The following is a 24607-nucleotide window of genomic DNA, read 5'->3' as shown; positions in this document are numbered from 1 at the left end:
TCCTGCACCTGGAGCCTGTGTTTAGAGTTATGCTGACTGAAAGGTCTGTCCAGATTCTGGTTGGGAGGATCATAACTGAAACTCAAAGGTTCCCAAACTGGGAGGGAGGGAAGGGATTCATGCTAATTGAGGTGATCGGAAAGTGAGAGTAAAAAGGAAAGCACCAAGCTCCAGCCCCTCCCTTTACAACACTAATTTGCATCCTACCGTGCCCCATTTTAATACAGGCAGACACTGTTGCACCTGGCATCTTTATCAGCAGATTTCTAAATCAGATGATGTGGGTAGAGTTGATTTAAACAATAGCAATACTGTTTCACTTTAAATATAAGCAACTTTTAGATTATGTGGCGGCACAGTGGTTAGCATTGCTGCCTCCCCGGGCTGAGGACCCGCGTTTGATCCCAGCCCTGGGTCACTGTGGAATTTGCACATTCTCTCCATGTCTGCGTGGGGCTCGCCCCCACACCCCAAAGATGTGCAAGGTAGGTGGATTGGCCATGGTAAATACATGGCCCTTAATTGGGGGAAAAACTAATTGCGTATTCTAAAAAAAAATTTGAAAACTTTTAGATTGTGTGAATTCTTTGGCACAATAGACTAGATTTAGTCCATAGTGTGGTGAAATGCTGTCCTTTCCAGAAAAGTTTATCAATGGCTGTGGTTTGATACAATGGGATTTCTCCAAAGGGAACAAAACATTTTACAAAGTGTCAGATCAGAAAATGTAAAGTATGGAGCTTGTATTCAGTGTGTATTTGAACAGCCTGGAGTCGCCGGTTGGTTTACTTTAATGCTACAGGTTGAAACTGGTGTTAAAATAACAAGGTCATAAAGTTCAGGCTGAAATTTCATCATCAGGATTCACTGTAAAACTTTAAGTGACTGCAATTTTCATGTAAAAGTATAGGACAGAGCAAAGATGTTAATGTTTAACAAAATGATAAATATCAACTATAATTCTCAACTCCTCATGCTCTCGCCTGAATTTACTGCCTTCTCATTCTTCCTTAATCCTTCCTTCAAATCTTCCAAACTCGAATTGGCAGCCACCCCTTCACATGGCCTCAACTGCCATGGTGTCAGATGGGACCATCTCCAATCACTTCCATGTATTGCTCTCCACCTACTTCTGTCAGAATGAATGAAAATCGCTTATTGTCACAAGTAGGCTTCAATGAAGTTACTGTGAAAAGCCCCTAGTTGCCACATTCCGGCGCCTGTTCGGGGAGGCTGTTACGGGAATTGAACCGTGCTGCTGGCCTGCCTTGGTCTGCTTTCAAAGCCAGCGATTTTAGCCCTGTGAACCCCAAAGAGAGAAAAAACTTTTGTAATTCATTTACTACCCTTTCAAATTCCCAAAAGTGCAGCTTTTGGTCCGACAGTTCATCATGACATCTCTACAGCAATGATCTGCTCAAATTACACTTCATCCCTACTTTTAATGCCTTTGTCCCCAGTAAAACTCATACTCACTCTGGACATGCCCATCTAGAATCTGCTGATCTCAACTGCTATTCATTGCAAGATCTAGCTAGACCAGCAAAATAGAGCACCCATCAGGTTCTGCTCTCCTCTGCTAAACTGCTCACTATGGGTGACAGAGTGGTTAGCACTGCTTCCTCACAGCACCAGTATCCGGATTTGATTCAGACCTTGGGTGACTGTGGAGTTTGCACGTTCTCCCAGTGTCTGCGTGGGTTTCCTCCGGCTGCTCCGGTTTCCTCCCACAGTCCAAAGACGTGCAGGTTAGGTGGATTGGGCATTCTGTAGGGTGCTCCGTCAGATGGTTGGTGCAGACTCAATGAGCCGAATGGCCTCTTCTGCACTGTGAAGATTCTATGATTCTACTCCAGGATCATCTTGGAATGCAAAAATAATCCCTGACTTCTGACTCAAACCCCACCCCATCACCCTCAAGTGCAAGGATTTTGTCGCTGAAATTGCAATGTTCGGTTCCTTCCTTCCCTCTCCCATGGGCACCAGGGCAAACTTTCCTCAAGGTTCCACCCTGCACTTGGCCTGAACCCACATTGTTAAAAATATTTTTATGAAGGCATTTGTACAAACAGTAAATACAAACCAACATGAGCAAGAACAAACAGGAACATCATAATAACTAACTAACCAACACCCCAAATCTCCTGCCATTCCCCTCCCATCTGGTCTTCCCAGTTAACCCCTTGCTGACGCCTCAATTCTCCTTGAAGTTCATGAACGGCTTCCACCTCCAGGCAAACCCATCAACCGACCCCCTTAAGAACAACTTGATTTTCTCCAACCTTAGGAACTTCACAAGGTCATTCACCCACACCCCCAGTTTTGGTGGCTCTGGGTCTCTCCACTTGAGCAAAATCGATCTCTGGGCTACCAGGGAGGCAAAGGCCAGAACATTGCCCTCTCGCCCCCTGGACTCCCAGGTCATCCAACATTAAATATCACCATTTCTGGACTCGGGGCCACCTTCACTCCCAACACCTCGGACATTACGTCCGCGAACCCCTGCCAGAACCCCTTAAGTTTCAGACATGCCCAAAACATGTGAACATGGTTCGCAGGCCTCCCGCCCACCGCTGTCCTCTACCCCCTCTAAAAACGTCCTCAACCTCGCCACTGTCATGTGCGTCCGATGAACTACCTTAAACTGGATGAAGCTGAGCCTCGCACCTTAACACGAGTCCGAGCACCAATTCATAACCTCCTCTATTTCCTGTCAACCTGCTTTCCATCAGCGCCATCATCTGAAAGCACATCCAGGTTTTGCTAGTACACAGACAACACCTAGCTCTACCTGTCATCTTTCAACCCCATACACTATCGCTGAATTGTTGCACTGCTTGTCTGACATCCAGTTTTCGATAAGCTGAAATTACTCTAAATATTGGGAAGACCTAAACCATTGCCTACAGTCCCATCTACAAACTGAAAGCCACGGATTCTATTCTTCTCTCTGGCCACTGTCTTGAGATTGCACCAGACCATGTGAGTTTCTGACCCAATCCGTTTTCCACCATCAAGACCACATATCCCATCTCTGTAATATAACCTATCTCATCCTGTTTCTCAGTCACCTGCTGCTGAATCTCTCATCCTTGCTTTTGTTATCGCTAAACTTGGCTGTGGTGTCCTGGCCAGCTTCCACCCTCCAGAAATTTGGAGCTCACCCAAAACTCTGCTGTCTTTACCTTAACTCAAACCGGATTATATTCAATTATGAAACGAAAGAGAAAATGCTGGAAAATCTCAGCAGGTCTGGCAGCATCTGTAGGGAGAGAAAAGAGCTAACGTTTCGAGTCCGATGACTCTTTGTCATCTTTGCCAGCTTTGGCAAAGAGTCATCGGACTCGAAACGTTAGCTCTTTTCTCTCCCTACAGATGTTGCCAGACCTGCTGAGATTTTCCAGCATTTTCTCTTTTGTTTCAGATTCCAGTATCCACAGTAATTTGCTTTTATTTTTTACATTCAATTATCACCCCTATGTTCGCTTCCCTAGAATTTTATCCTCATCTTCAAATCCCTCTATGGCCTATTTCCATAACCTCCTACAACCCTTTGAGATATCAGTATTCCTCCAATTCTGGCTTCTTACACGTCACCAACTTTAATCTCCCCATCATTGACAACTATGTCTTTAGCTACCGATACTCCCAAGCTCTGGAATTCCCTCCTTAATCCTCTCTGCCTTTCTCTCCTCACTGTTAAAATGCTCCTTAAACTCCTTGAAGCAGTTGAGGCGAAAACATTGTATGTTTTCAAGAAGGAGTTAGATATAGCTCTTGGGGCTAAAGGGATCAAAGGATATGGATGGATGGATGGATGGGGGGGGGGGGGGGGAAAAGAGAGGAGAGAGCAGGAACAGGTTACTGAGTACGATGATCATAATGAACGACGGAACAAGCTCAAAATGCTGAAAAGCATACTCCTGCCATTTTCTATTTAACCCACCACAAGCTCTTTTGTTTCTGTTCTAATATCTGTGTTTTGGTACCAAATTGTATTTTATGAACTGCCTTAGAATGTTTTGTTGTGTTAAAGGTGCTATTTAAATGACAGCTGTCATAACAGGAGTGAGACCTCTAACCCATTCTGAGATACTGAATAATTCAAGCATTTTTGTATTGCTAACTCAAGTATCGGTAATTGTGACCCTTGAGGATAATAATCAGCGAATGGAGCAGAGTTTAGATATTTGGCCAAGGCTGCTGGATCCATGTCCATTGGTCACATACAATTCTTGCTGTTTTCACTGTGACTTGAAAGGACCATGGCTATTTACACAGAGTCAGAAACTGATCCTCCGATTCAGCCATCCTACCCTGTTTTCATGTTCAATAAACTGTGAATCTACAATCACCACTGGATATTCAAGGTTAGTGAAGAGCTTCCACCTTCCTTACCTGCTGCTGTTTTGGCAATGGTCATGTGACCTGGATGTTTACTGATAAGTGGGAGGACTTGGGTGAAACTGCAAAGCAGCATGTTGGGCAGAGGAACCGTTGAGGGTTATCTTATGCAAGAGACCATAGTTTATGGCTGGTCAGTGTGAATGGCCACACTGATTCTTCCATGTGAAACTGGCAAGGCCAGCATTTGTCACCCATCCCTAGTTGACCTTGTACGGAGTGGCTTACTGGGCCATTTCAGAGGGCTGTGGAGTCACATGTAGGCCAGACCAGGTAAGGATTGCAGATTTCCTTCTTTGAAAGGACATTAGTGAACCAAATAGCTTTTACAAAAATCAATGATAGCATCATGGTCACCCTTACGGAGACTAGTTTTCAATCCCACCAGCTGCCATGGTGGCACAGTGGTTAGTATTGCTGCCTCACAGCACCAGGGACGCAGATTTGATTCCAGTCTTGTCTGTGTGGAGTTTGCACATTCTCCCGGTGTCTGTGTGAATTTCCTCCGGGTGCTCATGTTTCCTCCCACAATCCAAAGATTACTGGTTAGTTAGTTTGGCCATGCTAAATTGCCCCTTCGTGTCCATGGATATGCAGGTCATGTTATGGGATACAGCAGGGCGGGTGGGGTAGTGGACCTTGGTAGAGTGCTCTTTCGGAGGCTTGGTGCAGACTCAATGGACCGAATGGCCTTCTTCTGCACTGTAGGAATTCTATGGTGAGATTTGAACCCATGCAACAAGAGGATGGGCCTAGGTCATTACATCATCATTTCCACCTCTGACGTTCCTCTAGTTCTTTAGGATTTGGAATACACTGCCTGAGTGTTGTGGAGGCAGATTCAATCATGGCTTTCAAAAGATGCTTGGATCATTATCTGAAGAGGAAACATTTGCAGGACTACAGGCAAAAGATGGAGTGACGTTAGGTGCATCTGCAGAGAGCCAACAGAGATGATGGACCAATTAAGCTATGTGCACACATTCCTTGTTGGTAAACCTCTCCCAGACCGTGATCTGTAGTGCAACCCACCACATCTTCACCCCATACCATCCAAGAACCCGCAATACAGTCATAGAATTTACAACAGAGGACAAAGTCATTCAACTAGGGACACCTGTGTCACTAGCCCTTCAACTGAGGAACATATTGGGCTATGTAGAGTGATAGGCAGTGGGATTTGTTTTGGATTGATGAGGCTGCCTGAAAGGATTGAGTCGTTAAGGCATTTAGGTAGTAGTGACTGTTACTGGTGCAGGCAATGCTGGTTCCCTAGTGGGTTAGCAGTTGACAGGTCTGCCTAATAGCCTCTGGAGGGAGAGGGGAGATTAGGGAAACACTTGACCTATGGAGACAGCACAGTGAAGTGCCAGAGAAGGAATTTATCTAACACCCTTTAACCCAAAGTCCTGCACCAACAGAGTCAGGTTTGCAATTGGATAGAAATAAACAGAAAATACTGGAAAATCCCAGCAGGTCAGACAGCATCTGTGGAGGGAGCTAACATTTCAAGTTTGGATGACTCTGTCAAAGCAATTGCAATTGGATAAAACAGATCACTAGAAGTTCCACCATCTCATGTTTCCACTACAAGACCACCAATGACAGTTCACCGAAATGCAGTAAACTTTAGATTGGATATTTGACTATGCAGTAGACCCGAGCTCATGACCTACAAATATCCTTGAAGCTCAGGAGCAAGAACCCTCTCACATATGGGTGCTGAGAGCAACTGATTCAGATCAGCTAATTATACAAATTACAGACTGAAACTGGAATGCCTGATCTGTACATCTCAGGCCACACCAAGTGGAACCTTTAGCCATTAATGATTGGTGAAAGTTGAGGTTGATGAACTATTCCAGACAAGACTTCAACAATTGTACATCCCTGTTTGGCGCAAGAGTAAGACAGGGAAGGTGGCTCAACCATGGCTAGTGAGGGAAATCAGGGATAGTGTTAAAGCCGAAGAGGAGGCCTGTAAATTGGCCAGAAAAAGCAGCGAGCCGGAGCACTGGGAGAAATTTAAAATCCAGTAGAGGACGACAGAGGGTTTAATTCGAAAGGGGAAAATAGAATATGGGTAAGCTTGCAGAAAACATAAAAACTGACTGCAAAAGCTTCGATAGAAATGGGAAGAGAAAAAGACTGAAGACAAATGTAGGTCCCTTACAGTTAGAACGAGGTGAATTCATAATGGGCAACAAAGACACGGCAGACCAGTTGAACAATTACTTTGGATCTGTCTTCACTAGGGAGGACATAAATAACCTTCCGGAAATACTAGGGGACAGAGGGTCTAGCGTGAGGGAGGAACTGAAGGAAATCCTTAGTAGTCAGGGAATTGTATTGGGGTAATTGATGGGATTAAAACCCGATAAATCCCCAGGGCCTGATGCTCTGCATCCCAGATTTTTATCATATCATAGAATTTTACAGTGCAGAAGGAGGCCATTCAGCCCATCGAGTCTGCACCGGCTCTTGGAAAGAGCACCCTACCCAAGGTCAACACCGCCACCCTATCCCCATAACCCAGCAACCCCACCCAACACTAAGGGCAATTTTGGACACTAAGGGCAATTTATCATGGCCAATCCACCTAACCCGCACATCTTTGGACTGTGGGAGGAAACCGGAGCACCCGGAGGAAACCCATGCACACACGGGGAGAATGTGCAGACTCCGTACAGACAGTGACCCAAGCCAGAATCGAACCTGGGACCCTGGAGCTGTGAAGCAATTGTGCTATCCACAAGGCTACCGTGCTGCCCCAAAGTACTTAAGGAAGTGGCCCTAGAAATAGTGGATGCACGGACATCCGGTGGCGGCCATGGAGGGGTAGGTCGCACATTTGATAGCTCCCGCCTGTAACGGACTTTTGGACCTTCTCCCCTTTTTTTTCCCCCGGATTTTATGGGATAAAGCAGTGAAGAGGGAGACAGTCAGGAGATATCGCCCTCCGGTGTATGGAGAATTGGACCAGAAGTGGCCGTGTGAGACAACAAAGTCTTATAAGGGAGACACAAGCAGAGCTGGTAACATGGGACAGCATGGCGGAGGGCAAGGGCCGCGGGGAGACGGCACAGTGGTCGACGGAGCAGCTGGTGCAGTTTATCGAGGAATCCTTCGCCAAGCTGAAGAAGGACACGCTAGACCTGATTAAGGCTTTGATTGATCAAGTGGTTCATAGAACATAGAATACAGCGCAGTACAGGTCCTTCAGCCCACAATGTTGCAACAAAACAAAAGCCATCTAACCTACACTATGCCATTATCATCCATATGTTTATCCAATAAACTTTTAAATGCCCTCAATGTTGGCGAGTTCACTACTGTAGCAGGTAGGGCATTCCACGGCCTCACTACTCTTTGCGTAAAGAACCTACCTCTGACCTCTGTCCTATATCTATTACCCCTCAGTTTAAAGCTATGTCCCCTCGTGCCAGCCATTTCCATCCGCGGGAGAAGGCTCTCACTGTCCACCCTATCCAACCCCCTGATCATTTTGTATGCCTCTATTAAGTCTCCTCTTAACCTTCTTCTCTCCAACGAAAACAACCTCAAGTCCATTAGCCTTTCCTCATAAGATTTTCCCTCCATACCAGGCAACATCCTGGTAAATCTCCTCTGCACCCGCTCCAAAGCCTCCACGTCCTTCCTATAATGCGGTGACCAGAACTGGACGCAATACTCCAAATGCGGCCGTACCAGAGTTCTGTACAGCTGCAACATGACCTCCTGACTCCGGAACTCAATCCCTCTACCAATAAAGGCCAACACTCCATAGGCCTTCTTCACAACCCTATCAACCTGGGTGGCAACTTTCAGGGATCTATGTACATGGACACCTAGATCCCTCTGCTCATCCACACTTTCAAGAACTTTTCCATTAGCCAAATATTCTGCATTCCTGTTATTCCTTCCAAAGTGAATCACCTCACACTTCTCTACATTAAACTCCATTTGCCACCTCTCAGCCCAGCTCTGCAGCTTATCTATCCCTCTGTAACCTGCTACATCCTTCCACACTATCGACCACACCACCGACTTTAGTATCGTCTGCAAATTTACTCACCCACCCTTCTGCACCTTCCTCTAGGTCATTGATAAAAATGACAAACAGCAACGGCCCCAGAACAGATCCTTGTGGTACTCCACTTGTAACTGAACTCCATTCTGAACATTTCCCATCAACCACCACCCTCTGTCTTCTTTCAGCTAGCCAATTTCTGATCCACATCTCTAAATCACCCTCAATCCCCAGCCTCCGTATTTTCTGCAATAGCCTACCATGGGGAACCTTATCAAACGCTTTGCTGAAATCCATATACACCACATCAACTGCTCTACCCTCGTCTACCTGTTCAGTCACCTTCTCAAAGAACTCTAAGGTTTGTGAGGCATGACCTACCCTTCACAAAGCCATGCTGACTATCCCTGATCATATTATTCCTATCTAGATGATTATAAATCTTGTCTCTTATAATCCCCTCCAAGACTTTACCCACTACAGACGTGAGGCTCACCGGTCTATAGTTGCCGGGGTTGCCTCTGCTCCCCTTTTTGAACAAAGGGACCACATTTGCTATCCTCCAGTCCTCTGGCACTATTCCTGTAGCCAATGATGCCATAAAAATCAAAGCCAAAGGTCCAGCAATCTCTTCCCTGGCCTCCCAGAGAATCCTAGGATAAATCCCATCAGGACCCGGGGACTTATCTATTTTCGGCCTGTCCAGAATTGCCAACACCTCTTCCCTACGTACCTCAATGCCATCTATTCTATTAGCCTGGGTCTCAGCATTCTCCTCCACAACATTATCTTTTTCCTGTGTGAAAACTGACGAAAAATATTCATTTAGTATCTCGCCTATCTCTTCAGACTCCACACACAACTTCCCATCCCTGTCCTTGACTGGTCCTACTCTTTCCCTAGTCATTCGCTTATTCCTGACATACCTATGGAAAGCTTTTGGGTTTTCCTTGATCCTACCTGCCAAATACTTCTCATGTCCCCTCCTTGCTCGTCTTAGCTCTCTCTTTAGATCCTTCCTCGCTACCTTGTAACTATCCATCGCCCCAACTGAAACTTCACACCTCATCTTCACATAGGTCTCCATCTTCCTCTTAACAAGAGATTCCACTTCTTTGGTAAACCACGGTTCCCTCGCTCGACGCCTTCCTCCCTGCCTGACCGGTACATACTTCTCAAGAACACGCAGTAGCTGATCCTTGAACAAGCTCCACTTATCCAGTGTGCCCAACACTTGCAGCCTACTTCTCCACCTTATCCCCCCCAAGTCACGTCTAATGGCATCATAATTGCCCTTCCCCCAGCTATAACTCATGCCCTGCGGTGTATACTTATCCCTTTCCATCATTAACGTAAACGTCACGGAATTGTGGTCACTGTCCCCAAAGTGCTCTCCTACCTCCAAATCCAACACCTGGCCTGGTTCATTACCCAAAACCAAATCCAACGTGGCCTCGCCTCTTGTTGGCCTGTCAACATATTGTGTCAGGAAACCCTCCTGCAAACACTGTACAAAAAACGACCCATCTAATGTACTCGAACTATATCTTTTCCAGTCAATATTTGGAAAGTTAAAGTCTCCCATAATAACTACCCTGTTACTTTCGCTCTTATCCAGGATCATCCTCGCCATCCTTTCCTCTACATCCCTAGAACTATTTGGAAGGCCTATAGAAGACTCCCAACAGTGTGACCTCTCCTTTCCTGTTTCTAACCTCAGCCCATACTACCTCGGAAGATGAGTCCCCATCTAGCATCCTCTCCGCCATCGTAACACTGCTCTTGACTAGCAGCGCCACACCTCCCCCTCTTTTGCCTCCTTCTCTGAGCTTACTAAAACACCTAAATCCCGGAACCTGCAACATCCATTCCTGTCCCTGCTCTATCCATGTCTCCGAAATGGCCACAACATCGAAGTCCCAGGTACCAACCCATGCTGCCAGTTCCCCTACCTTATTTTGTATACTCCTGGCATTGAAGTAGACACACTTCAAACCACCTACCTGAACACTGGCCCCCTCCTGCGACGTCAAATCTGTGCTCCTGACCTCTATACTCTCATTCTCCCTTACCCTAAAACTACAATCCAGGTTCCCATGCCCCTGCTGCATTAGTTTAAACCCCCCCAAAGAGCACTAACAAATCTCCCCCCCAGGATATTTGTGCCCCTCAGGTTCAGATGTAGACCATCCTGTCTGTAGAGGTCTCACCTTCCCCAGAAAGAGCCCCAGTTATCCAGAAATCGGAATCCCTCCCGCCTGCACCATCCCTGTAGCCACGTGTTTAATTGCTCTCTCTCCCTATTCCTCATCTCACTATCACGTGGCACGGGCAACAACCCAGAGATAACAACTCTGTTTGTTCTAGTTCTGAGCTTCCATCCTAGCTCCCTGAAAGCCTGCCTGACATCCTTGTCCCCTTTCCTACCTATGTCGTTAGTGCCAATGTGGACCACGACTTGGGGCTGCTCCCCCTCCCCCCTAAGGACCCGGAAAACACGATCCGAGACATCACGTACCCTTGCACCTGGGAGGCAACATACCAAACGTGAGTCTCTCACGCTCCCACAAAATCTCCTATCTGTGCCCCTGACTATCGAGTCCCCAATTACTAATGCTCTGCTCCTCTCCCCCCTTCCCTTCTGAGCAACAGGGACAGACTCCGTGCCAGAGGCCCATACCCCATGGCTTACCCCTGGTAAGTCCCCCCCCCCACAAGTATCCAAAGCGGTATACTTGTTTCTCAGGGGAACGACCGCAGGGGATCCCTGCACTGACTGCTTTTCCCCAGTCCCTCTTACAGTTACCCATCTATCTCAAAATCAGGAAACCCACGGGAGTGATCCAGGAGGTCGAACAAAAGTTGTCCGAGCACGAGGAGCATATAATTGTGCTGGAAAGCAAGGTGGGGATGATGAACGACCGCCAGAAAAGAATGCAGGAGAAGCTGGAGGACCTGGAGAATAGGTCCAGGAGGCCGAATTTCAGAATTGTTGGCCTCCCTGAAGGCAGTGAGGGATCGGATACGAGGGCCTATGTGACGGACATGTTGTAAAGTTGATGGGGGCTGGGGCGTTCCCTCGGCCCCTGGAATTGGACAGAGCGCACAGAGCCCTCGCGAGGAAGCCCAGAGCGAACGAGCCGCCGAGGGCCATGGTGGTACGTTTTCACCGTTTTATGGACATGGAACACGTTTTGCGGTGGGCCAAGAAAGAACGGAGCAGCAAGTGGGAGAACTGTGAGTTGCACATTTATCAGGACCTGGAAGCGGATTTGGCCAAGAGCTGGGTTCAATCGGGTAAAAACGACCCTCTTTAAGAAGGGGTGAAGTTCGGGATGCTGTACCCAGCCCGCCTGTGGGTCACACGAGGAACGGGACTTCTACTTTGAAACGCCAGACGAAGTATGGACCTTTATTAAAGAAATGAAGCTGGAGGCGAATTAAAAGTCACTTAAGCCTCGGAGAAGTACTGTGGCAGCGATTTGTGGTGCTGGATTGTCAAAATTTAAGTAGCTCTATGTGAAATAATGGGCTGTGTGGATGGTTAAAGGTTGATCTGTCTTGCAGGGACCTTGTTAGGGGGGGGATGGGCTGTGAATTTAGTTCTGCTTTTTGGGTGACTATTTTTCTAAAGTGATTGTTGTCATGATATGCAGACATGCAGATAATGATATACAGACAGGCACAGATAGGCAGCTAATGAACACAGAGAACAGGACATGACCACTGAGCAGGCAGGACACTCAGGGGTGGTATCTCACTATAAAAGGCACGAGGCACTCACACTCTGCCTCGTTCCACTGATGAACATCTACAGAGTGAGTCAGGGTGTATGTACAGTATCACACCTCCAGCACGTGGCTAAGAGCTCATCTGGTTCAGTCAGACAGAGTAACCACACTTAGGTTAGCAGATAGTCGAACTCCGAGAACTGTGCTAACTGTGCTACTGGTTCAACAAATCAGATTGAACTAACTTCAAGGTCTGGGGTGTCTTTTGGTTAAAGCTGCATCCAGTTGCAGCCTGTGTTATCCCAGAGTACATAACACATCAATTGTTTCTTCACTGTTTTTTTTTCTGTTTGTTTGTTTACTGGGGAATATGATGCTTTTTAAATATTTATTCATGTGGGGGGGGGGGGGGAAAGAGAGGAGAGTACAATAGGGAGACAGACTGCTTGGTGCCAGGGGCGGGAGCTATTGAGTCAGCTGACTCTCGGAAGCGTAGTGGGGGTGGACAGGTGTTAAGCTGGAGCTTGACTTGGGGGATTGGGTTGTAGTGTTGTTGCTGGGGGGGGGGGGGGGGGGGGGGGGGGGAGGGGGGAGCTGCTTTATTGAAAGGGGAGGAACTGTTACTAGGGGACAAATGGGAGGTCGGGAACGGCGACAGCCCGAGTGGGGACTCGAGGAAGCGGAGGGCGCGAGCTCGAAGCTGGCCTAAAAAAGGGTGATGGCTAGTCGGCAGGGGCGGTGGGTTGGAATCTCCCCATCCTGGCTGATCACATGGAACGTGAGAGGACTGAATGGGCTGGTCAAGAGGGCTCCTGTGTTCGCGCATTTGAGGGAACTGAAGGCGGACGTGGCAATGCTATAAGAGACACACCTAAAGGTTACAGACCAGACGAGATTGAGGAAGGGGTGAGTTAGCCAAGTGTTCCACTCAGGACTGAACTCAAAGACCAGGGGGGTAGCGACCTAGATCAGCAAACGGGTGGCATTCGAGGCAGGGAGAATCGTGTCAGACAAGGGGAGTAGGTACATAATGGCGAGTGGGAAGCTGGAGGAGGTGCCAGTGGTACTTGTGAACATATATGCACCGAATTGGGACGACGTGGAATTTATGAGGCGGGTTTTAGGTAAGATCCCAGACTTAGAGTCACATAACCTGATCACGGGAGGAGACTTTAACACAGTCATTGATCCGGAATTGGACCGGTCAATATCCAGGACAGGGAGGAGGCCGGCTGCGGCAAAGGAATTGAAGGGGTTTATGGAACAGATGTGGGGAGTAGAGCCATGGAGGTTTGCACGGCCGAGGAGGAAGGAGTTTTCCTTTTTTTTTCACATGTCCACAAGGTATACTCTCGCATCAACTTTTTTGTTCTGAGCAGGGCGCTAATACCGAAGGTGGTGGATACTGAGTATTTGGCAATTGCAGTGTCGGATCATGCCCCGCACTGGGTGGATCTACGGGTTAGTGTGGAGAGAGAGCAACGCCCGCTGTGGAGACTGGATGTGGGGTTGCTAGTGGACGAAGCGATCTGTGGGCGGGTTAACAAGTCCATCCAGAACTACCTGGAAACAAATGATACGGGGGAGGTCTCTGCAGCAACGGTCTGGGAAGCTTTGAAGGCAGTAGTCAGAGGGGAATTAATCTCGATACGGGCCTACAGAGAAAAGGTGGAATGGGCTGAGAGGGATAGATTGGTGGAGGAGATACTCCAGGTGGACAGGAGATACTCGGAGGCCCCGGACACGGGGCTGAGGGAGCGGCGGAGGTTACAGGTGGAGCTTGGGCTACCCGGTGGAATTTCATAAAATTTTCAGACATATTGACCCCACTGCTGGTGAGCACATTTAACGAAGCAAGAGAGAAGGGAGTCCTCCCCCAATAATGTCGCAGGCCTCGATTTCATTGATCTTGAAATGGGAGAAGGATACGGAGCAATGTGGGTCATACAGGCCGATTTCTCTACTGAATGTGGATGCCAAACTGCTGGCTAAGATACTGGCCACAAGGATAGAGGATTGTGTCCCAGGGGTGATAGGGGAAGACCAGACGGGATTTGTTAAGGGCAGGCTATGATGCCCTCAGAAGGAGAGGAGGCGGAGGTGGTGGTAGCGATGGTTGCGGAGAAGGCTTTTGATAGAGTGGAGTGGAATTACCTGTGGGAGGCGCTGGGAAGGTTTGGTGAGGGCTTTATTGATTGGGTGCGGTTGCTCTATCAGGCACCAGTAGCGAGTGTGTACACAAACCGGCTGAGGTTGGGGATATTGAACTACACTGAGGGACGAGGCAAGGGTGCCCCCCCTCCCCGTTATGTTTGCTCTGGCCATAGAGCCATCGGCCATGGCGTTAAGAGCCTCTAGGAACTGGAAAGGGCTGGTTCGGGGGGCGCGGGAAGGAGGGGGGGGGGGGGGGGAGAGGGGGGGGGGGGTGAAGAAGCACCGGGTCTCGCTCTACACAGATGACCTGCTCTTGGGCATTTCAGACCCGTTGGAGGGGATGGGGGAAGTAATGCAAATCTTGGGAGAATTTGGCAATTTTGGGGGGTATAAATTAAACATGGGGAAAAGCGAGATGCTTGCGATCCAGGCAAGAGGGCAGGAGAAGAGACTGCGAGAGTTGCGCCAGGTTTAGCCTGATACAATTTAAGGTAGTCCACCGGGCACACATGACAGTGGCTAGGATGAGCAGGTTTTTCGGTGTAGAAGATAGGTGTGCGAGGTGCGCGGGAAGCCCAGCAAATCATGTCCACATGTTTTGGGCATGCCCGAAGCTTGGAGGGTTTTGGCAGGGTTTTGCTAAGGCAATGTCCACGGTGCTAAAAACATGGGTGGTGCCAAGTCCGGAGGTAGCGATCTTTGGAGTGTCGGAAGATCCGGGAGTTCAGGGGGCGAAAGAGGCCAACGTCCTGGCCTTGGCCTCCCTGGTAGCCCGGAGACGGATCTTGTTAATGTGGAGGGACTCGAAGCCCCCGAGTGTAGAGACCTGGGTGAGTGACATGGCTGGGTTTCTCAGTCTCGAGAAAATAAAGTTTGCCTTTAAGAGGGTCAATGTTCGGGTTCTCCCGGAGGTGGCAGCCGCTCGTCGACTTTCTCGGGGGGAATTAGAAATGTCAGCAGATGCAGTATTCCAAGGGAGGGAGTGCAGATTGTTGTTGTATGGGTGAGGTGTGTGAAGATTGGGCTGGGGGGAGGGAATGTTTATTTTACCATGTTGATGTCATTGTTTTTGTTACTGTTATAAACATTTTCAAATGCCTTAATAAAATATTATTTTAAAAAAAGAAATAGTGGATTGACTAATGATCATTTTCCAGCATTCTATAGACTCTGGAAGAGTTCCAATGGATTGGAGGGTAGCTAATGTAATCCAACTTTTTTTAAAGAGGGAGAGAAAATAGGAATTATAGACCGGGTAGCCCGAAGTCGGAGGTGGGGAAAATGCTGGAGTCAATTATTAAGGATGAAATAACTGATCATTTGGAAAGTAGGGACAGGATCAGTCCAAGTCAGCATGGATTCACTAAGGGGAAATCATGCTTGACAAATCTTCTGGAATTTTTTGAGGATGTGACCTGTAGAGTGGACAAGGGTGAACCAGTGGATGTTGTGCATCTGGACTTTCAAAAACCTTTTGACAAGGTCCCACACAAGCGATTAATGAGGAAAATTAAAGCTTGTGGTGTTGGAGCTAATGTATTGACGTGGATAGAGAACTGGTTGGCAGACAGGAAGCAGAGAGTGGGAATAAACGGGTCCTTTTCAGAGTGGCAGGCAGTGACTAGTGGGGTACCGCAAGGTTCAGTGCAGGGACCCCAGCTGTTCACAATATACATTAATGATTAGGACGAAGGAATTGCATGCAATACCTCCAAATTTGCAGACGACACTAAGCTGGGTGGCGTGTGCTATGAAGAGGATGCAAAGAAGCTGTAGGGTGATTTGGACAGGCTGGTTGATTGGACAAATACTTGGCAAATGCAGTGTAATCTGGGTAAATTAGGTTATCCACTTTGGTGGCAAAAACAGGCAGGCAGATCATTGTCTGAATGGTAGCTGTTTAGGAAAAGAGGAAGTGCAACGAGATCCGGGTGGCATGGCAGAACAGTTGCTGAAGGTTGGCATGCAGGCACAGCAGGCGGTGAGGAAAGCTAATGGGATGCTGGCCTTCATAGCGAGAGGATTGGAGTACAGGAGTAGGAATAGCAAGAGGATTTGAGTACAGGAGTAGGGATGTCTTGTTGCAGTTATACAGGGCCTTGGTGAGGCCACAGAGTATTGTATGCAGTTTTGATCTCCTAGTTTGAGGAAGGACAGTCTTGCTATTAAGGGTGTCCAGCGAAGGTTCACGAGACTAATTCCCAGGGTGGCAGACTGACATATGACGAATGAATGGATCAACTGGGCTTGTACTCACTGGAATTTAGAAAAATGAGAGGGGATCTCATAGAAACATAGAAAAGGGACTGGACAGGCTAATGTTCCCAATGTTGGGGACATCCAGAACTAGGGGTCACAGCCAAAGAATAAGGGATAAGCGATTCAGGACAGAGATGAGGAAGAAATTCGTCTCTCGTAGGGTTGTGAACTTGTGGAATTCTCTATCACCGAAAGCTGTGGGGTCAGTCGTTGGATGTATTCAAGAGGGAGCTGAATGTGGTTCTTGCGACTAAAGGGATCAAGGGGTATGGAGAGAAAACGGGAGTGCTGAATTTGCATGATGAGCCATGATCATTATGAATGGTGGTGCAGGCTCGAAGGGCCGAATGGCCTACTCCTGCATCTATTTTCTTTGTTTCGATCCATTTATTTTAGGACTGGACACCCCCAGGCAAACGTTGGTAATTGAAGAGCAAGGTCTTAGCTGCATTATTCCTAACAGATTGCTGCTGTCTGGGTTTCCATTGTGAGAACCTTGAATAAGTACATATAGAAACATTCCAGTTTCTCTCCAGTACTGAGTGACCATAATACAGGCCCGGAATTGACATTTTGTTCAGTGATTGTAATTTACAGGAGGTTAGTTTCACTCATCTGTGACTCTGTGCTCGCTATATTGACATATGTGTAACCTGTGTCGACAGTTCAAACTCATTACTGTGGCCGTGTGTTAATCTGTCACCCACATACCATTGAACTTCAAACAATGGGGGAAAAAACAACTTTGATTACTTCCTTTGGTAATCATTAAACAAACTGCTGCAGTTTCCAGCAAAGAATTGTTGGCAATAACCCACCAACATCAACCATCGGAAGAATGAGGAGCCTGTTGCCGAGGAGCAATTCCTGCTTGCCCCACAGCCTCACTCTCGAGCTTCATCACTACTTGGAATCCAGTTCAATCTTTAGCTGGAATGCTTAATGATCCAACTATACCTTACCTTACTCCACTACTCACCAATAACCGGTGTCCTATCAAAACTCACCGTAATCCAACCTATCTAATTGCATTAAATCAATACAGCCTACCTGCAGTTAGTATCAAACCTTAGCCAGACTTACACCCATGTGCAACTCCAACTCCAACTCATCCTGCCATAATCACCAAACTATACCCACATCTCATTCACTTGTTCTCATGGGGCGCCCAGGACCCCTCTTCCACCTACGCTTGCAGGCAGGATTGATCTACAGTATCCTCTATACAACAGTGAGGGGGACGAAGAACACGATCAACATCAGACCAAATTCTGTGAATGTGGGAACAAAATAACTCCATGAGAATGAGTTGAGACCACGGCACTGGATTTAAGTGGCTGCGGGGAATCTACACAATTTTGGGCCCCACACCTCAGGAAGGACATACTGGCACTGGAGCGGGTCCAGCGGAGATTCACACGGATGATCCCAGGAATGGTAGGCCTAACATACGATGAACGTCTGAGGATCCTGGGATTATATTCATTGGAGTTTAGGAGGGGGAGATCTAATAGAAACTTACAAGATAATGAATGGCTTAGATAGGGTGGATGTAGTGTAAGGTTTTCGGGCAATTCGGCCCTTTTTGGACTGCCCAAGAATAAAACTCAGAGACTGTAAACTGACTTTTCAGCCAAGAGAACGTAACCAGATTTCCCAGCAGGCTTGGTCCGCTGAGCTGAGTAGGGGCATAAGTATTTACAAACCTCCCCCTAGGAGCTACAAGGAAGAAGGAGCCAGACAACGAGATAAGATCAAAACACAGACAAAGGGGCACGGGAATACACAGGGGGCCTGCCTGCAAGCAGGACAATAGGATGGTCATAGCCCCATGCAGATGTAAATGACCTGGCCTCCACCAGAGCAGAATCCAATTAACACCCCATCAACATAGCAAGGTGAGAATAGCAGCCATCTCCGGAGCAGCTGGAAGACCTTTTGAAAATCTTCACAAGAGAGCCTAACCTTGTTATCCTAAAAAACAGACTGTCTGGGCTCAGTATATCGCGCTGGAAAAGCCCCTTGAAGATAAGCGGTAGAAAAAACCAAGTTGGAGGCGGACCTGGGGGAGGTACTCCAATCTTGACAGAAGCCACCGGCAGGAACTCACTGGAAGGAGGGGGCGGAGTCGGCGCCAAATTCAAATCCCGCAGGTCTGCCTGGCTGGAAGGAGCGGACCTGCGAGGAATACCCGGAAGCAAACAGCTCTGACCGGCTCAAAGGGGGCGGGACCAGCGGGAACTTTAAACTTGGACTGATACAACGCAAAGGAGGAGGAAAACCCGGAAGTCGACAGCTCTGACCGGCTCAAAGGGGGCGGGACCAGCGGGAACTTTAAACCTTACCTTTTCAATGCAAAAGGGGCTGGCCGAACACAGGACAAAGCCTGGTAAAACAATATAAAAGGGGCTGTGTTTCGATTGAGGGTCTCTTGGCTCGACCTCTCCACCTTTGACTTGACCTCTGCAGCCTGTGACTGTAAGTACCCTGCAGCAGCTTGCGAAACTCCCTTGACCTTGATAGTGGTTGAGGCTTTGGGGAAGGGGACTTGATTTGTGTTTTGTGCTATTGCTAAAACTGTGTAACCATAAGATTTTTCGTTGTGTCCGTTATAGTACTTTCTGAATAGACTTAGTTTGTGTTAGAGTTTAAGATTTTATTATATTTTCTTCTGTTGATGATTTTGACCTGGGTTTTGCAATAAACCTTGATTTGCTGATAATTGGAGTCGTTTAAATTCTTCAATCTCTCACCAGCGATCTCTGACCAAGTCATTGTTAAAATATTCCTCACCTTAATTCCGGGTTCAAGAATCAAGGGTCATCTTGAGCGATTCACTCAGGACAGGCTGCTGGTTAGGTAATAAACAGCAGTGTCCTATTCTCTCTCTTGGGAAAGCTACTCCAGCGAAGTAGGAACCGGGTGGGTGTTGCACCACCGGCAAGAGAGAGAATCACCTGGGTATTGGTAGGGGTCTGGAGATCTGTGTGATATAAGCCTCAGGCTGCCGGTTAGGGATAAACGGCAGGCTTGATTCAGTGGTCTCTTCAGTGGAAGTGTCCCAGTGCGGCATCCCCTGGCATCTGAAGTTTCAGTGCCAGCTGGAGAGAGACACACACAGATACTCAAACCCCAGATATCGGCCCAGTAGTGGAGTAGCAGAGATGGCACCCTCTACAATGGCGACCGCGGCAGGAGCCCGGTGGTTTGGAGTATGTGACTTGGCAGAGGGGGTGAGGGAACAAAGTAAAATGGAGGAGAGAATCTCCTCGTATTTGTGGCAAAAGGTCAACCTCACCAAACCTTGGGTCTCAGAACTAATCAATGCGGAGCAACCGGTAATGGCAGCGGCTGCATGGACAGAAAGTAAGGCGCACAAAAAGCACTTGGAGAAGGCAGTTTGGCTGGTTTGCCTGTCCGAGCAGGTAGTCAAAACAGAGCAGGAGTTGAGAGAAGTGAGGGCCAGCGCAGGGGACAGCGCTAGCGCAGCGGAACGACTGCGGGAGGAATTGGCAGAAATTAAACAGGACAGCGCGAGCGCAGCGGAACGACTGCGGGAGGAATTGGCAGAAATGAAACAGGAAAGCGAGTCTAACCGGTGTGAGAAGGACTATCTCCACTGCCAGATAGTGGAGGGTAAAGAAAAGGAACGGAGGCTCCAGGAACTCTATGCTCGGAGTACAGAGCAGTGTAGGAAGCTGGAGGGGAAGTTCCGGGACATCCAGGCAGCGTACCGAGTGGCTCGCGAGGAAGTAGGGGACTGTGCCCACGGGCCGTGCCAGGCACGAATAACGGAGTTGGAGGAGACCTTGTCCAAGTTCAGGGGACAGATACACCTGGTAGGTCCAGGGGGGTTCCCTAGGGGCAAGGTGCTCCTCGCAGCGGATGATTCCCCAAAGGCCAAGGGGAATAGACCGCCTCCTGAGGCACCGGGATTGTGTCCGGGTCGGCAGGGGGGGATCGGACTGCACGTTCAGGAGCAAGTCCAAGGGGGGTCGGCAGGGTACCCCCAGCTGGCGGCGTGTCCGCCTGGTTTCGTATGTGGGTCCCCATGGGATGGGGACAGACCGCTGCCTGGGATGCCGGTGATGGGGCCGGGTCAGCAGGTAGGGTTTGGACCGCACGGTCAGGGGCAGGTCCAAGGGGGGTCAGTGGTGTATCCCCAGATAGCGGCGTCTCCTATATGGGTAGTTAGCCCGGGGACAGGGGGGCTACCCAACGGGGCAGGAGAGCTGGACAGTGGGGAGGAGGAGCAGGAACCCCAGGTAGGGCGGATGTGCCCTGTCAGGCAGAGAAGGTATGGTCCCCCGGCGGGGCTGGCAGATAGGGGACTGGTTGAGGGCGACATTATCATTCCTCATGGGGCATCCGCGCTCAGGGGGATGGTGGCCCACGTTCCCAGGCTAACTCCAAAAGGGGATCCGTCGCTTCATTTTATGGAGGTGGAACAGGCAGCCAACATTAATGACTGCGACGAGGGGGAGCAAATAAGGATGCTCCTGATGACCCTAGATGCACAGCTATGCAGGACAGTGACCTCTGGGAATGGGGGAAGACCTGACACATGGGCGGCAGCACAGACTGCTGTTCTGGAGGCGATGGGCTTGAATCTGGGGAGCCCTTTCATGAGAGTGGGGGAAACCAAGCAGCAACCAGGGGAATCTCCCACCATGTTCGCAGACAGGCTGTGGATTGTCTATATGGAGGCATGCGGGATTCAAGCGGATAGACGGAATTTAGGGGAAAGAACCGCCCACTGGCTGAAGACCCTAGTTGCCAACTGTCTCCCTAACGTTAGGGCAAAAGCCGAACACTGGTTCGACCCGCAGACCCCGGCCCTTAATGAGGAAGAGGTCCTTAGGAAACTTACCCTCGCATATCGTAATGGGGAGAGGGGTGAGGACAAGCCCCTTAAGGGTAGGGTGCATGAAATCGCGCCAGCAGCCCCTAAGAGAGAGTGGAAGCATGAGGAATACTTATGCTACGGGTGTGGGAAGGCCGGGCATTTCAAGAGGGAATGTAAAAACCCTAGCAAGGAGGAGAGGGCTCCCGCAGTAGAGAGTCAGACCCCGGCGGCAGGAGCAGCTGCCCCGGAAACCTTCGAGGTAAAGAAACTTTTAGCCTTTTTGCAGAGCCTAGCAGCTGGGTCGGGACAGGTGGCAATGGCAACGGGCCAGGGCCTGCCCGCACCCACACCACAAGAACCCGTATGACTACCCAGGGAGCAGCCTCAGGAAAAAGGGAGCGCAGGGGTAGTTCTAGCCCCAGACCCTGGTCCGGTCCAGGTGCAGGGTCCCATTCTGGAGGCTGCCTCAGCGGCTATTTGCAGTTTAAATCCCTTAAGGTGGGACCCATGCGAACGCCACATCAGTCAATTTAAATTGTTCCACCCCATAAGGGCAAGAAAGAGCAAGGTGGGGGGAAGACTGGGGGTGGTAGTGGAGAAACCCCCCGTAGAATTAACAACGGTGGGGGAGGTCCCTGACTCCACGATCACACAACCGGTGACAAGGTGCTGTCCCGAAGGGGCAGTCCCAATGAAACCGACAGTGCTGCAAGCACCCAGCCCAGGGACAGTAACGATTCCCAAGCCCTTACCTGTGGGTCAGGTAGCCTGCCTTAGTATAGAGGCTAAGGAGGCGGAGGAAGTGGAGGTATCACCTTGGGCTTGGGAACCAGTCAGGGGACGAAGGAGCAACCGGGTCTCCAAGCCCCCTCTAAGATGGTCCCCATCACACCTCCCTAGAACCCGGTCCCGCAGTAAGGGGGCCCGAGTAGAAGGGAACGCTGAGGGATCCCCGAACCCTGTTGGGGAAGGAGAGGCAAGGGGCAGCCCGAACCCCCGGGAGGGGACGGTCTGGCCCGAGCCGTTGGACCAAACAGGTGAACTGCCCCAGTTTAGCGGGGCACAGTTTTAATTTGGCCACCCGGAGACGGGTGGCATTGTATATAGCATTCCCCCCCTGTTAGTTCTAATTAGTGTGTAGTGGTGTGTGAATTATTTAGGATCGTGGGATCACAGAAGCGCCTAGTGCAATGGTAAAATGATGAAGCAGCAGGCACTAGGACCCTGGTGCAGCCGGGCTGTGGACACAGAATCACAGACAGGCTGCGGCAACTTCAAAGCGGGAGCTGCTGCTGCCGCCGGATAGCAGCAGGCACTAGGACCCTGGGGAGCCGGGCTGTGGACACAGAATCACAGACAGGCTGCGGCAATTTCATGTTGATTTCACAACTTCAAAGCGGGAGCTGCTGCTGCCGCTGGATAGAACCCATGCACTTTAAGGTAGGTAGTTCTGTAGAGGCAAGGATGTGTTTTGTTTTTTTACAGATGGGGCACCCGACGATGTGGAGTTTGCTGATCTTGGCGATGGTGGGACCGGGAGAACTCCGCAGAGGCGAGACAGAAGAGTCCTTCGACTGACCGGGTTAGGGTGACTGAGGGCAGGCGGGTGTGTTTAACCTGTGAGGGGGACGTTCCTTTGGGGAGATGGTGGTGGCCCAGGAAGCTGAGGCTGGACATGAGGGATCGGTCCTCGGACTGGGAACGCCTGGACAACACCTACCGGACCATCACGGGGTCACCGGGTAGGATCACCGTTTGCTGGGATAAGTGGTGGGCTTCTGACCAGGGCATTTATTTGTGTTTATGGGGATCTACCAAGGCATGTCCACAAGGGGCATTAATCACTTTTGTAAGGTGGTGGCAGAACCCAGGGAACGGGATAAATTGACCGCAGTGGGGAGGGATGTGTAACGCCCAGGGAAGGGATGACTGTAAAAGCTACCGAACTGCTGGTTCAGGTAAAGCGACCCCTGCCCACAGCCCAACCGATCGACCCTCACAACTGTCCGATCACCACCAGGGGGGGCCTGAGAATGGTTTAGTGTTTGCCCCCACAAAGACAATGTTGTACAGGGGGTACATTATGCTGTCGCCTCAGTTGGACTAAACCTCTCAGCTGCAGGTATCGACGACGGAGGAAAAATGAAGAGCCTTCAACGGGAAGAAGCGAAGTGCAGCCAAGAAAGGAGGATCCTTGGTGAAATAAAGAGATGCAATTGTAAATAGTTGTATGGATTCGCGGGTTTCAGTTACTTGATTGTGATATATGTACAGGGACCCTTACGTTTGGGGTTCCGGTGAAATGTGTATATGTTACTGTGTGTTTGAATTAAGTATGGTCTTGTCTTTCCCTTTCATTGAAATCAGGGGTAGCCTAGATTAAGGGAACTGTCTTGGGACTTGTAGTTTCGCATGTTGTTGAGGGGGGGCCTACGGTCCACACAAAAGGAAATGATTGCCCTTCACCTGTGTCGATACGGTCCAAGCAGGTAGGGACGTATCGAAGGGGCATCTGTAAGGTTTTCGGGCAATTCGGCCCTTTTTGGACTGCCCAAGAATAAAACTCAGAGACTGTAAACTGACTTTTCAGCCAAGAGAACGTAACCAGATTTCCCAGCAGGCTTGGTCCGCTGAGCTGAGTAGGGGCATAAGTATTTACAAACCCCCCCCTAGGAGCTACAAGGAAGAAGGAGCCAGACAACGAGATAAGATCAAAACACAGACAAAGGGGCACGGGAATACACAGGGGGCCTGCCTGCAAGCAGGACAATGGGATGGTCATAGCCCCATGCAGATGTAAATGACCTGGCCTCCACCAGAGCAGAATCCAATTAACACCCCATCAACATAGCAAGGTGAGAATAGCAGCCATCTCCGGAGCAGCTGGAAGACCTTTTGAAAATCTTCACAAGAGAGCCTAACCTTGTTATCCTAAAAAACAGACTGTCTGGGCTCAGTATATCGCGCTGGAAAAGCCCCTTGAAGATAAGCGGTAGAAAAAACCAAGTTGGAGGCGGACCTGGGGGAGGTACTCCAATCTTGACAGAAGCCACCGGCAGGAACTCACTGGAAGGAGGGGGCGGAGTCGGCGCCAAATTCAAATCCCGCAGGTCTGCCTGGCTGGAAGGAGCGGACCTGCGAGGAATACCCGGAAGCAAACAGCTCTGACCGGCTCAAAGGGGG

The 24607-nt window shown here is 49.3% G+C and overlaps 1 protein-coding gene across 1 annotated transcript in view; it reads right to left on the bottom strand.

The window, feature by feature from the left end:
• Window positions 1–596: 596 nt before the first annotated feature.
• Window positions 597–24607, bottom strand: part of kdf1a (keratinocyte differentiation factor 1a) — a 92784-nt gene continuing 68773 nt past the window's right edge. The window contains exon 7 of the mRNA XM_072500972.1: window positions 597–1300. The gene's annotated coding sequence lies outside the window, so the exon portion shown is untranslated. The remainder of the gene's footprint in view (window positions 1301–24607) is intronic.

This window comes from Scyliorhinus torazame, chromosome 1, assembly GCF_047496885.1.
Source record: "Scyliorhinus torazame isolate Kashiwa2021f chromosome 1, sScyTor2.1, whole genome shotgun sequence".
Taxonomy (NCBI): domain Eukaryota; kingdom Metazoa; phylum Chordata; class Chondrichthyes; order Carcharhiniformes; family Scyliorhinidae; genus Scyliorhinus; species Scyliorhinus torazame.
The sequence above is the reverse complement of the archived record's forward strand: the minus strand, read 5'-3'. Positions and strand labels throughout refer to the sequence as shown.